Source organism: Mixophyes fleayi, chromosome 1 (genome assembly GCF_038048845.1).
Source record: "Mixophyes fleayi isolate aMixFle1 chromosome 1, aMixFle1.hap1, whole genome shotgun sequence".
NCBI lineage: Eukaryota > Metazoa > Chordata > Amphibia > Anura > Limnodynastidae > Mixophyes > Mixophyes fleayi.
Genome location: NC_134402.1, coordinates 427,327,452 through 427,338,378, shown reverse-complemented (window position 1 = coordinate 427,338,378; position 10,927 = coordinate 427,327,452).

Here is a 10,927-nt window from a genome sequence, read left to right as displayed (position 1 = left end):
ACACACAAATTACACTGTCACAAGTCCCCTGTGCCATTACACACACATTACATTGCCACAAGCCCCCTGTGCAATCACACACATAGTACATTGCCACAAGCCCACTGTGAGATCACACACACACACACTACATTTTCACAAGACCCCTGTGCCATCACACACACACTACATTGCCACAAGCCCCCTGTGCAATCACACACACACTACATTGCCACAAGCCCCCTGGTCCATCCCACACTCACACACTACATTGCCACATGCTCCCTGTGCCATCACACACACTAAATTGCTACAAGCCCCGTGTGCCATCACACACAAATTACATTCCCACAAGCTCCCTTTGCCATCACACACACATTACATTACCACAAGCCCCCTGTGCCATCACACACACACATTACATTGCCACAAGCCCCCTGTGCAATCACACACATAGTACATTGCCACAAGCCCACTGTGCCATCACACACTCACACTACATTTTCACAAGACCCCTGTGCCATCACACACACACACTATGTTGCCACAAGCCCCCTGCCCTCACACACACACACACACACACACACACACTACATTGCCACAAGCCCCCTGTGCCATGACACACACACTACATTGCCACAAGCCCACTGTGCCATCACACACACACACTACATTTTCACAAGACACCTGTGCCATCACACACACACTACGTTGCCACAAGCCCCCTGTCCTCACACACACACACACACACACACACACACACACACACACACACACACACACACACACACACACACACACACTACATTGCCACAAGAGTCCTGTGCAATCACACACATAGTACATTGCCACAAGCCCACTGTGCAATCACACACACACACACTACATTGCCACAAGACCCCTGTGCCACCACACACACACTACATTGCCACAAGCCTTCTGTGCTGTCACACACACACACACACACACACACACACACACACACTACATTGCCACAAGCCCTCTGTGCTATCACACACACATTACATTGCCACAAGCCCCCTGTGCCATCACACACTCACACACTACATTGCCACATACCCTGTTCCATCACACACAAATTACATTCCCACAAGCTCCCTTTGCCATCACACACACATTACATTACCACAAGCCCACTGTGCCATCACACACACACACATTACATTGCCACAAGCACTGTGCCATCACACACACATTACACTGCCACAAGCCCCCTGTGCCATCACACACACATTACTCTGTGCCCCTTCATCATCACCACGCTGTGTCTCCTTATGATCACACTGTGCCCCTTCAACATAACAATGGGCTTGTTCATCACCACACTGTGTCCCTTTATGATCACACTGCGCCATTCATGCTGCTTTACCCCCTTCCCCCCCCTGGCCCCCTTTCATACGACTGTGCCATGGTGCTTCTGCTCACCCCTTCTCCTGGCCCCCTTACATCACACTGTGTCGTGCTGCTCCCCCTTCATCACTCTGTGCCATGCTAATCCCCCTTTCCTCACTCTGTGCCATGCTGCCCCCCTTTCATTACTCTGCTCCATGCTGCTTCCCCCCTTCTATCACTCTGTGCCATGCTGCTTCCCCCCCTTCTATTACTCTGTACCATGCTGCTTTCCCCACTTCCATCACTCTGTGCCATGCTGCTCCCCCGCTTTCATCACTCTGTGCCATGCTACTCCCACACTTTCATTTCACAGCATTGTGCTCCAATCAAAATAAAAAATGTAACATTTTCAAAATCAAAATTTAGATTTTCTTTAGAAGCCATATTTCTAAATATTTGAAAAACATCTAAAAAATGGTTAATACTGTTGTTAATAAATCTCCAAAGTTTAATTTTGGGATCGTGATGGGATCATCTGCTACAGGAGCTTTTACTTTGGACTGTTTGTTAAAATAATAAAAATGGGAACTATCTTGGCCTGTTCATTACTTTTAATTTATCTCCTTAAACAATCCCATTGATGTATATTATGTGCAATGACACAGTATGTTAATTCTGAAATATTGAAATCATTTGTGATAATTTTATATCTTTCACATATTTTAAGAAAGCTTATTTATCATTACCATTTGGCACTTCAGCTCTGGATGGATGGTGCTACTTGATGGGTTGGAACTGGCTGAAGGCTTCATTTGTTTGTAGTATTTCCATTTCAGAAAGTGTGTACATTCAATCTGTCACCTTACACAGAACATCTACATCATCATCATCACCATTTATTTATATACTTTATATTTTATACCATCTACCATAGTGATCCATAAAACATCCGGCTTCCTTGAGTATGATAAAGGTGTTAATGGACCAGCTGGATGGAGGAATGTCACTTTCACGTCATTGATGTTTTCATCTTTCTCCAGAATAAATGTGAGCCACCATTTCTTGCCAGAGACAGCATTTACATACCCTCTGATGTCAGCAAGTGGGAGCTGAGACTACATTATCTTGACAAACTGAACAATGACCCTATTGCTCTTTTTGAAGTGTCCAAAAACTGTTTTCTGCAGCTGGCACAAACGTTTGCAAATTTTGGCATTTAAGAAAAAAAATTACACATTCATTCTGAAACAGTTCTCAACCCCTTCATATTAGTAGTATGATTACCCTTTATCCAAGAAGTCTTGGCTAAAGGAGTGAGATGCGAAACATGCAAACAAAACACGCACGAAAACCTACTAGAATCAAAACCATCAAGAAAAATCAGGAAATTCAATTCCTGATCCTGTTTGACAGTTCAGCTGATGCTGCTAAGAGAACAGGAATGTTTAACAGACGTTTGGCTATACACACAACATACAACGATATGTTTGTTATTTGATTTCAATGTGTAAAATACTTATTTTATGTTACTGTATCACAAAATAACATCCTTGTTATACCATAAAAGAACGCTAGGTGGGGGTATATCATGTGTTTCTCTATATAATCTACTGTATTTGAAAATGACTTTAAAAACTTTTCTTCCCTTCTTCATCTTTTTGTTTACTTTTCACAATCCATGATGTGTGTATATATTAGAGATGCGTTTTTGAAACCGGTGTTGGTTCCAACCCAACTTCATGTTTCGGCTTTGCTACCGGTTTTGTCGGACAAACACGAAAGGATTTGGTTTTGGATTTGGATTTAATTAAAAATTGTGAAAAATAGGTAAAATAATGTCATTTTGAGCTGTTTCCAATATTACTATTCATAGAATTAACATTCATTTCCAACCATTTCCAGTCTATTTTCTAATGAGCCCTTTACAATGGTTCCAATTTTCACCAACGTTGGCCAAAATCTGCAGCGAGCTGTCTTAATGAAGGATTTTGTAACCTTGCTATCATTGCATTTGCTTTCTCTGATTCAGTTAAAAAAATAATAACCTGAATAGTGTTGATCTCTCCCTTTCATTGCACCCAAATCTCCTTTGCATGTTTAGACTTACTATTACTTACTATTACTGTAATTGAATAAATAAATAACCACAGGAACACTGTCACAAATCTGCTCCCAGCTTCCGTGACTTTGGATGTTTGCTGTATGAGGTTACACGCGATTCCAGCCCGCGGTCTCTCTCTACCTATCACACAGGTTATAGACCTACTGAATCGCCCCCCCCCCCCACAGCGCTCTCACACCCCCAAACACTTCAGATTTGCCACCACCTATTGAATACGGGCAATAGGACCCCGATATACTGTCCCACACTGGCACACAAGGCTTCTGGCTACCCACAAGTTAACACCCCAACAATCAAAGGCTTAACTCTACACACCTACAGACTGTTACACAAATTTTAAATCAAGCACACTAGGCTTGTTAGTCAAATGCATTAACAAATCATACATCAGCATTCACAGTGTTAACTTGGTCAAGCTATACTCTTCTTAACAGGCTAATGCTGTTACGAGCCGCGGCTCCCCGACGGGCCGCCGCGGCTCGCTTCCGGCTCTCCCAGGCGCCCCGGCCGTCTCCATGACGACCGGGGTCTCACTTCCGCTTCTGACGTCCCGGTTGCCTAGGCAACAACCGGGACGCTGTAATCCGGAGGCCGCAGCGCCCGGCCAGCGGGCTGACACCCGGGCATATTCCTGCAGGGAAAGGTAGGGCTATTTATGCATTTGAGTAGACTCTCTGAGAGTCTTTTTGATTTAGAATTTGTGCTGTCTTGTCTCTGCCAGTATGGTCTCGGTGCAGAGATTATGCTGTGGGAGGTGTTGTATTACTACGACTCCTATTGGTTCCCCTTGCTATTTAAGGCAGTGAGGACTTAGCCTCATTGCCAGTTATAGCTTCCTGTTTAGCTAGGCTCCTGTTCCTGTTTCCCTGCTCCTGTGCTTATTCTATTATTGGATTTCCCGTGTATGACCCCTGGCTTGTTCTTGGACTTCGTTGTATTGCCTGTGACCCCTGACTTCGGCTCGTTTTCTGTTATCCCTGTCTGCTGCCGGCCCTTGACCTTTGCCTGGATCTCACATCGCTGTGTTCTACTACGCTGCCTCAGGGTTCTCCCCAGTCAGTGCACACTACACGACCCTCCGTTCGTCTGCTGCCAAGTCTGTCCCCACCACTAGGGGCTCCAGTGAACACCAGACAGTGGAGCAGATTCCGGGTTCTGTCGTGCTGACTGAAGGAGTTCCTAACATTATAACTGGCCCAAAAAATAAAACGATCCTATTTTCCACTGATGGAACCCAGTCCGGCTCAAGTCCTAGCAGGGCAGATCCAAGTTGTGTCGCAGATGGTTCAGGATCTTTCACACAGGCTTTCTGCTCAGGAAGAAGCCGCTAAGGCCTCACAAGCAACTCCGGCACCTGAGCCAAAGTTAAATCTTCCGGACCGGTTCTCTGGAGATAGAACCTTATTCCGAAATTTTAAGGAGGGCTGCAAGCTGTATTTTCGTCTCAGACCCCGCTCCTCGGGCTCGGAGCAACAGAGGGTCGGCATTGTCATCTCCTTACTCCAAGGCGATCCCCAATCCTGGGCGTTCAGTCTGACTCCTGCGGATCCAGCTCTACAGTCCGTAGACACCTTCTTCAACGCACTTGGTCTCTTATATGATGACCCAGATAGGGTGGCCTCGGCCGAGTCCCACCTAAGAGCGCTGAAACAGGGGCGGCGGACATCGGAAGAATATTGTGCCGAGTTCCGACGTTGGTCGGTCGACAGTCAGTGGAATGACCCCGCACTACGGAGTCAGTTCCGGCTTGGGCTCTCGGAGCAGATAAAGGACTCCTTAGTCCAATATCCTTCTTCATCTTCCTTGGAGGCCTTAATGCAACTAGTTATCAAAATTGACCGTAGGATCAAGGAAAGAAGGTCCGAGAAGGAGGCCGCCTCACCATCCTGGTCCTCTCCAGCCGTCTACCCAGTTCCTCAGGATTTACCAGAGCCCATGCAGTTAGGGGCTTATCGCCTGTCCCCTGAGGAGAAATCCAGGCGCCGGTCACTGGGGCTATGTCTCTATTGTGGCAATAAAGGCCATCTCCTGCGTAACTGCCCTAACAAGGCGGGAAAAGACCAGGCCTAGGAGTAAAGGAGGAGGTACGCCTAGGTCTCCAGATGGTCTCTTCCAAGAATTCGGTCTTAATCCCTGCTCGGATCATGTATGGTAATCGATCCGTTTCTATCCCTGCCTTTCTTGACAGCGGGGCAGCCGGAAATTTTTTGGATATAAACTTTGCCAAGACTCTTGGTATTCCGTCCGTAAACTTAGACTCAGAAATCACGGTCTGCGGACTGGACGGTAAACCGTTAACTGACGGAAGGGTCTCATATCAAACGCCATCTCTGCAGCTTACGGTGGGAGCTCTCCATTCCGAAGTCCTCTCGTTCTTTCTGATTCCCTGTTCCTCCGTACCATTGATCCTCGGGCATCCCTGGCTTCAACTTCACAACCCTCACATAGATTGGAGCACGGGGGAGATCATACGATGGAGTAAGGCTTGTTCCTCAACCTGTCTTGCTCTTCCTCTCCGGATTGTTCAGCCTAGTCCTGAATCTCTTCCATTGCCTTATCGTGAATTCCACGACGTATTCTCGAAAAAAGAAGCAGACGCTCTACCCCCACACCGTAGCTACGATTGCTCCATTGATTTGGTTCCAGATGCCAAGCTTCCTAAGGGAAGATTATATGCCTTGTCCATTCCTGAAACTAAGGCTATGGATGACTATGTGGAGGAAAACCTACGTAAGGGATTCATTCAACCCTCCAAATCACCCGTAGGAGCGGGTTTCTTCTTTGTGGCAAAAAAAGATGGAAGCCTCCGGCCGTGCATAGACTATAGGGGTCTAAATGGGATTACCGTGAAGAATACGTATCCATTGCCACTCATCTCTGTACTTTTTGATCAGCTCAAATTAGCCACGATATTCTCCAAGATCGATCTGCGGGGGGCATATAATCTGGTTCGAATAAAAAAGGGCGATGAGTGGAAGACGGCCTTCAATACTCACTCAGGCCATTATGAATATCGGGTCATGCCCTTCGGCCTATGTAACGCCCCCGCAGTGTTTCAAGATTTTATTAACGATGTCCTGCGAGAATTCCTGGGGAGATTCGTTGTAGTTTATCTTGACGACATTTTGATTTATTCCCAGTCACTGGAGCAACACCGTACTCATGTCAAACAGGTACTTCAGAAACTCCGCCAGCACTGCCTCTTCGCTAAACTCGAGAAATGCGAGTTTGAAGTCACTCAGGTCACGTTCCTCGGATACGTCATCTCACCTCGTGGCTTCTCCATGGATCCCAGTAAAGTACAGGCAGTTCTCGATTGGATCCGGCCAAGCAATCTTAAAGCCATTCAGAGGTTTTTAGGATTCGCTAATTACTATAGGCGATTCATCTAGTCATTCTCTGTATTGGTGGCTCCGATTACAGCCCTTACACGTAAAGGGGCCGATACCGTTAATTGGTCCTCTACGGCCTTGACGTCTTTTCAAAAGTTAAAAGAGGCCTTCATCTCTGCACCTGTCCTCCGACACCCCAATCCGGAATTACCGTTTATTCTCGAAGTGGATGCCTCTGACGTCGGGGCGGGTGCCATCCTTTCCCAGAAAGATATCACTGATCACTGTTTGCATCCCTGTGCCTTTTTTTCCAGAAAATTTTCCTCCGCTGAGACCCACTATGACGTTGGGAATAGAGAATTGCTGGCTATCAAGTGGGCATTTGAAGAGTGGCGCCACTGGCTAGAGGGAGCTAATCATGTGGTTACAGTATATACTGACCACAAAAATCTACAGTACATTCAATCTGCTAAAATTGTGAACTCCAGGCAAGCCCGGTGGGTCCTTTTCTTCTCCCGTTTCAACTTTACAATTACGTTCCGGCCCGGATCCAAGAACATTAAGGCAGACGCCTTGTCTCGCAGTTTTATCGCCTCTCATCCTTCCCTCGCAGAAACCGCTTTCATTATTCCGGCATCCAAAGTAGTCCTTGGCCTAACTCAGGATCTTGGCACAACCCTCCGGGGTCTCCAACAGTTGGCACCATCAGCTACTCCCAGGGGTAAATTATTCGTACCAGCTTATCTGAGGAGGACGGTCTTCACTGAATGTCATGATAATAAAACCTCAGGTCACCCTGGAGTATCCAAGACATTGGAACTTCTGTCTCGTTCCGTCTGGTGGCCTTCCTTGGCAGCAGATACCAAAGAGTTTGTGTTATCCTGTGAAACCTGTGCCAGGAATAAATCTTCTCGCAAACGTCCTGCCGGGCCTCTTATGCCACTATCCGTTCCAACGAGACCCTGGACCCACATATCGATGGACTTCATCGTAGAATTACCACGCTCATCCAGCTTTAACACCATCTGGGTGATAGTAGACAGATTTAGTAAGATAGCACATTTCATCCCTCTTGTAGGATTGCCATGTGCTAAAACCTTGGCATCTCTATTCATTCAGCACGTTTTCAAGCTCCATGGACTTCCTGTTAATATTGTCTCTGACCGCGGCTCCCAATTTGTAGCCACATTCTGGAGAGCATTCTGTGCCCAATTAGGAATTAAACTCTGTCTATCTTCAGGGTATCACCCACAATCCAACGGACAAACGGAGAGGGTTAATCAATCCCTTGAGCAATTTCTCCGTTTATATGTAACTAAATGCCATAGTGATTGGGCTGCTCTGCTTCCATGGGCAGAGTTCGCCTACAACAACTCGTGCCATTCATCTACGCTGGTATCGCCATTCTTCTGTAACCTCGGATTCCATCCTCGGTCCAACTCGCTGGAAGTCTCGAATCAAGCCAAATCTAGTTCTTCGATTTCTTATCTGTGCCGGATATGGAGAAAGGTTCACCTTGCCCTCAAACAAGCTTCGTTTAAGTCTAAGCATTATGCTGATCAACATCGTGGACCATGTCCTTTCAAGGTCGGGGACAAGGTGTGGCTATCTACCCGCAACATTAAACTTAAGCAACCTTGTAGGAAGTTAGGTCCTAGGTTTATTGGACCCTTCTCCATTATTAAACAGATTAATCCCGTGGCTTTCAAGTTGAAACTTCCTCCTTCACTCAAGATTCCTAACACATTCCATTGTTCCTTGTTGAAAGCAGTCACATGTTCACATAAATTCAGACCACGTCAATTGCACAGACCTCGTTCTGTCTCGGTCAGAGGACACCAAGAGTTCATTGTTGAAAAGATCCTAGACTCCAAAAAGGTGCAAAGTCAAATCCACTTTTTGGTCCACTGGAAAGGCTACGGCCCGGAGGAACGGTCTTGGGTGCCGCAGAAGCATCTACATGCTAACCAACTCATTAAGGACTTTTTTAAAAAGTATCCTGGGAAACCTGGAAGTCGGGGTGCATTGACCCCTCCTCAAGGGGGGGGTACTGTTACGAGCCGCGGCTCCCCGACGGGCCGCCGCGGCTCGCTTCCGGCTCTCCCAGGCGCCCCGGCCGTCTCCATGACGACCGGGGTCTCACTTCCGCTTCTGACGTCCCGGTTGCCTAGGCAACAACCGGGACGCTGTAATCCGGAGGCCGCAGCGCCCGGCCAGCGGGCTGACACCCGGGCATATTCCTGCAGGGAAAGGTAGGGCTATTTATGCATTTGAGTAGACTCTCTGAGAGTCTTTTTGATTTAGAATTTGTGCTGTCTTGTCTCTGCCAGTATGGTCTCGGTGCAGAGATTATGCTGTGGGAGGGGTTGTATTACTACGACTCCTATTGGTTCCCCTTGCTATTTAAGGCAGTGAGGACTTAGCCTCATTGCCAGTTATAGCTTCCTGTTTAGCTAGGCTCCTGTTCCTGTTTCCCTGCTCCTGTGCTTATTCTATTATTGGATTTCCCGTGTATGACCCCTGGCTTGTTCTTGGACTTCGTTGTATTGCCTGTGACCCCTGACTTCGGCTCGTTTTCTGTTATCCCTGTCTGCTGCCGGCCCTTGACCTTTGCCTGGATCTCACATCGCTGTGTTCTACTACGCTGCCTCAGGGTTCTCCCCAGTCAGTGCACACTACACGACCCTCCGTTCGTCTGCTGCCAAGTCTGTCCCCACCACTAGGGGCTCCAGTGAACACCAGACAGTGGAGCAGATTCCGGGTTCTGTCGTGCTGACTGAAGGAGTTCCTAACAAATGCATTGTTTCTCAAACCCAGTTCTCAGGGCTCCCTAACAGTGCAGGTTTTCCATATCTCCTTGCTGGAGCACAGGTGTATTCATTACTGACTGACACATTGTAACAGATCCGCAGGTGGTCCTAATTATGTCACATGTGATCCGGAAAACCTGCACTGTTAGGAAGCCCTGAGGACTGGGTTTGGGAAACCATGGGCTAATGGATTTGGTAGAGTATCAAGGAAGCCACTAATTAAATTATTACATTATAGATTTAATATACAAAGGTACAGAGCATTCAGGTATAAAAAAAACAATTAATAAACAATTGGCATAACATACACAAGCAAAACAGTTGAAAATAAAAGGAATTGCAGATAAGTGGTATATTCTGACCAAGGGAAATTGACATAAAGTTTATCAATAATGATTGATTTCCCAAAAGAATGATGATTTGCCACTTCCCAACACAGGTTTTTTTTAAGCAAAATGAAATGGGATGGCCTTCAAAGGGGCAGTGTTAATGCTAGTAGGGGGGCAGGGATGTCCCCTGGGTGTCACTATAGTTTGCTCACAAATATTCCCAAATTTTGACCTTTGGTAAGTCTTCACAGATATATCCCAGAGACATTACTCCCCCTTCAATAAACCGGCCATAATCTCCAGCACATTTACATACCAAACATGATGGAATTATGACAATGTGACATACCTTTCCCAAGGACATGTGATTATAGCTGTTCCCGGATACCGTCAGTACCTGTCATTCGCAACCCTGGTGTGATTTCTGATACTCAGTATAGAGTGACACTCAGATTTCCCATAATATGAACTATGAGGACATTTACTTTTGTAGTTCATATTTCTATATACCTGTATAGGCAGCTTTCAAATGCTGCCTTTGTCTGCAAGGATGTCAAGCTGTCAACGCCCCCACAAAATCTATTCAGGTGTCCAAAAAACGAACTCACACTATACATTCAGCAGATGTTAATACCCAGTTAGGTTTGATTAAAGTTCCTCCACAGGAACCTTTTTCAGCGGTTCTCACTAGAACCATGTACGGCCTTGAGTGCAGAACTGCTTCCTTCCCTCCGATAATTTCTGCAGTATCACCTGTAAATCACAACAGAAAGTCTGCTGATTCATCTAAAAATCAGAACGGTAAACTGAAAATGAGGATTGTGTATTCCTTTATTGTTATTTCAGATCAATCGTTTTCTAAAGCACTGTTCTATATGTTGGCAGTATAAAAAGAATAACAATGATGATGATAATAATAATAATAATCATAATAATAATAATAATAATCATAATATAGTACAGCTTGGAACACTTTTTAATTTTAATGCTTAAATTGGGTTC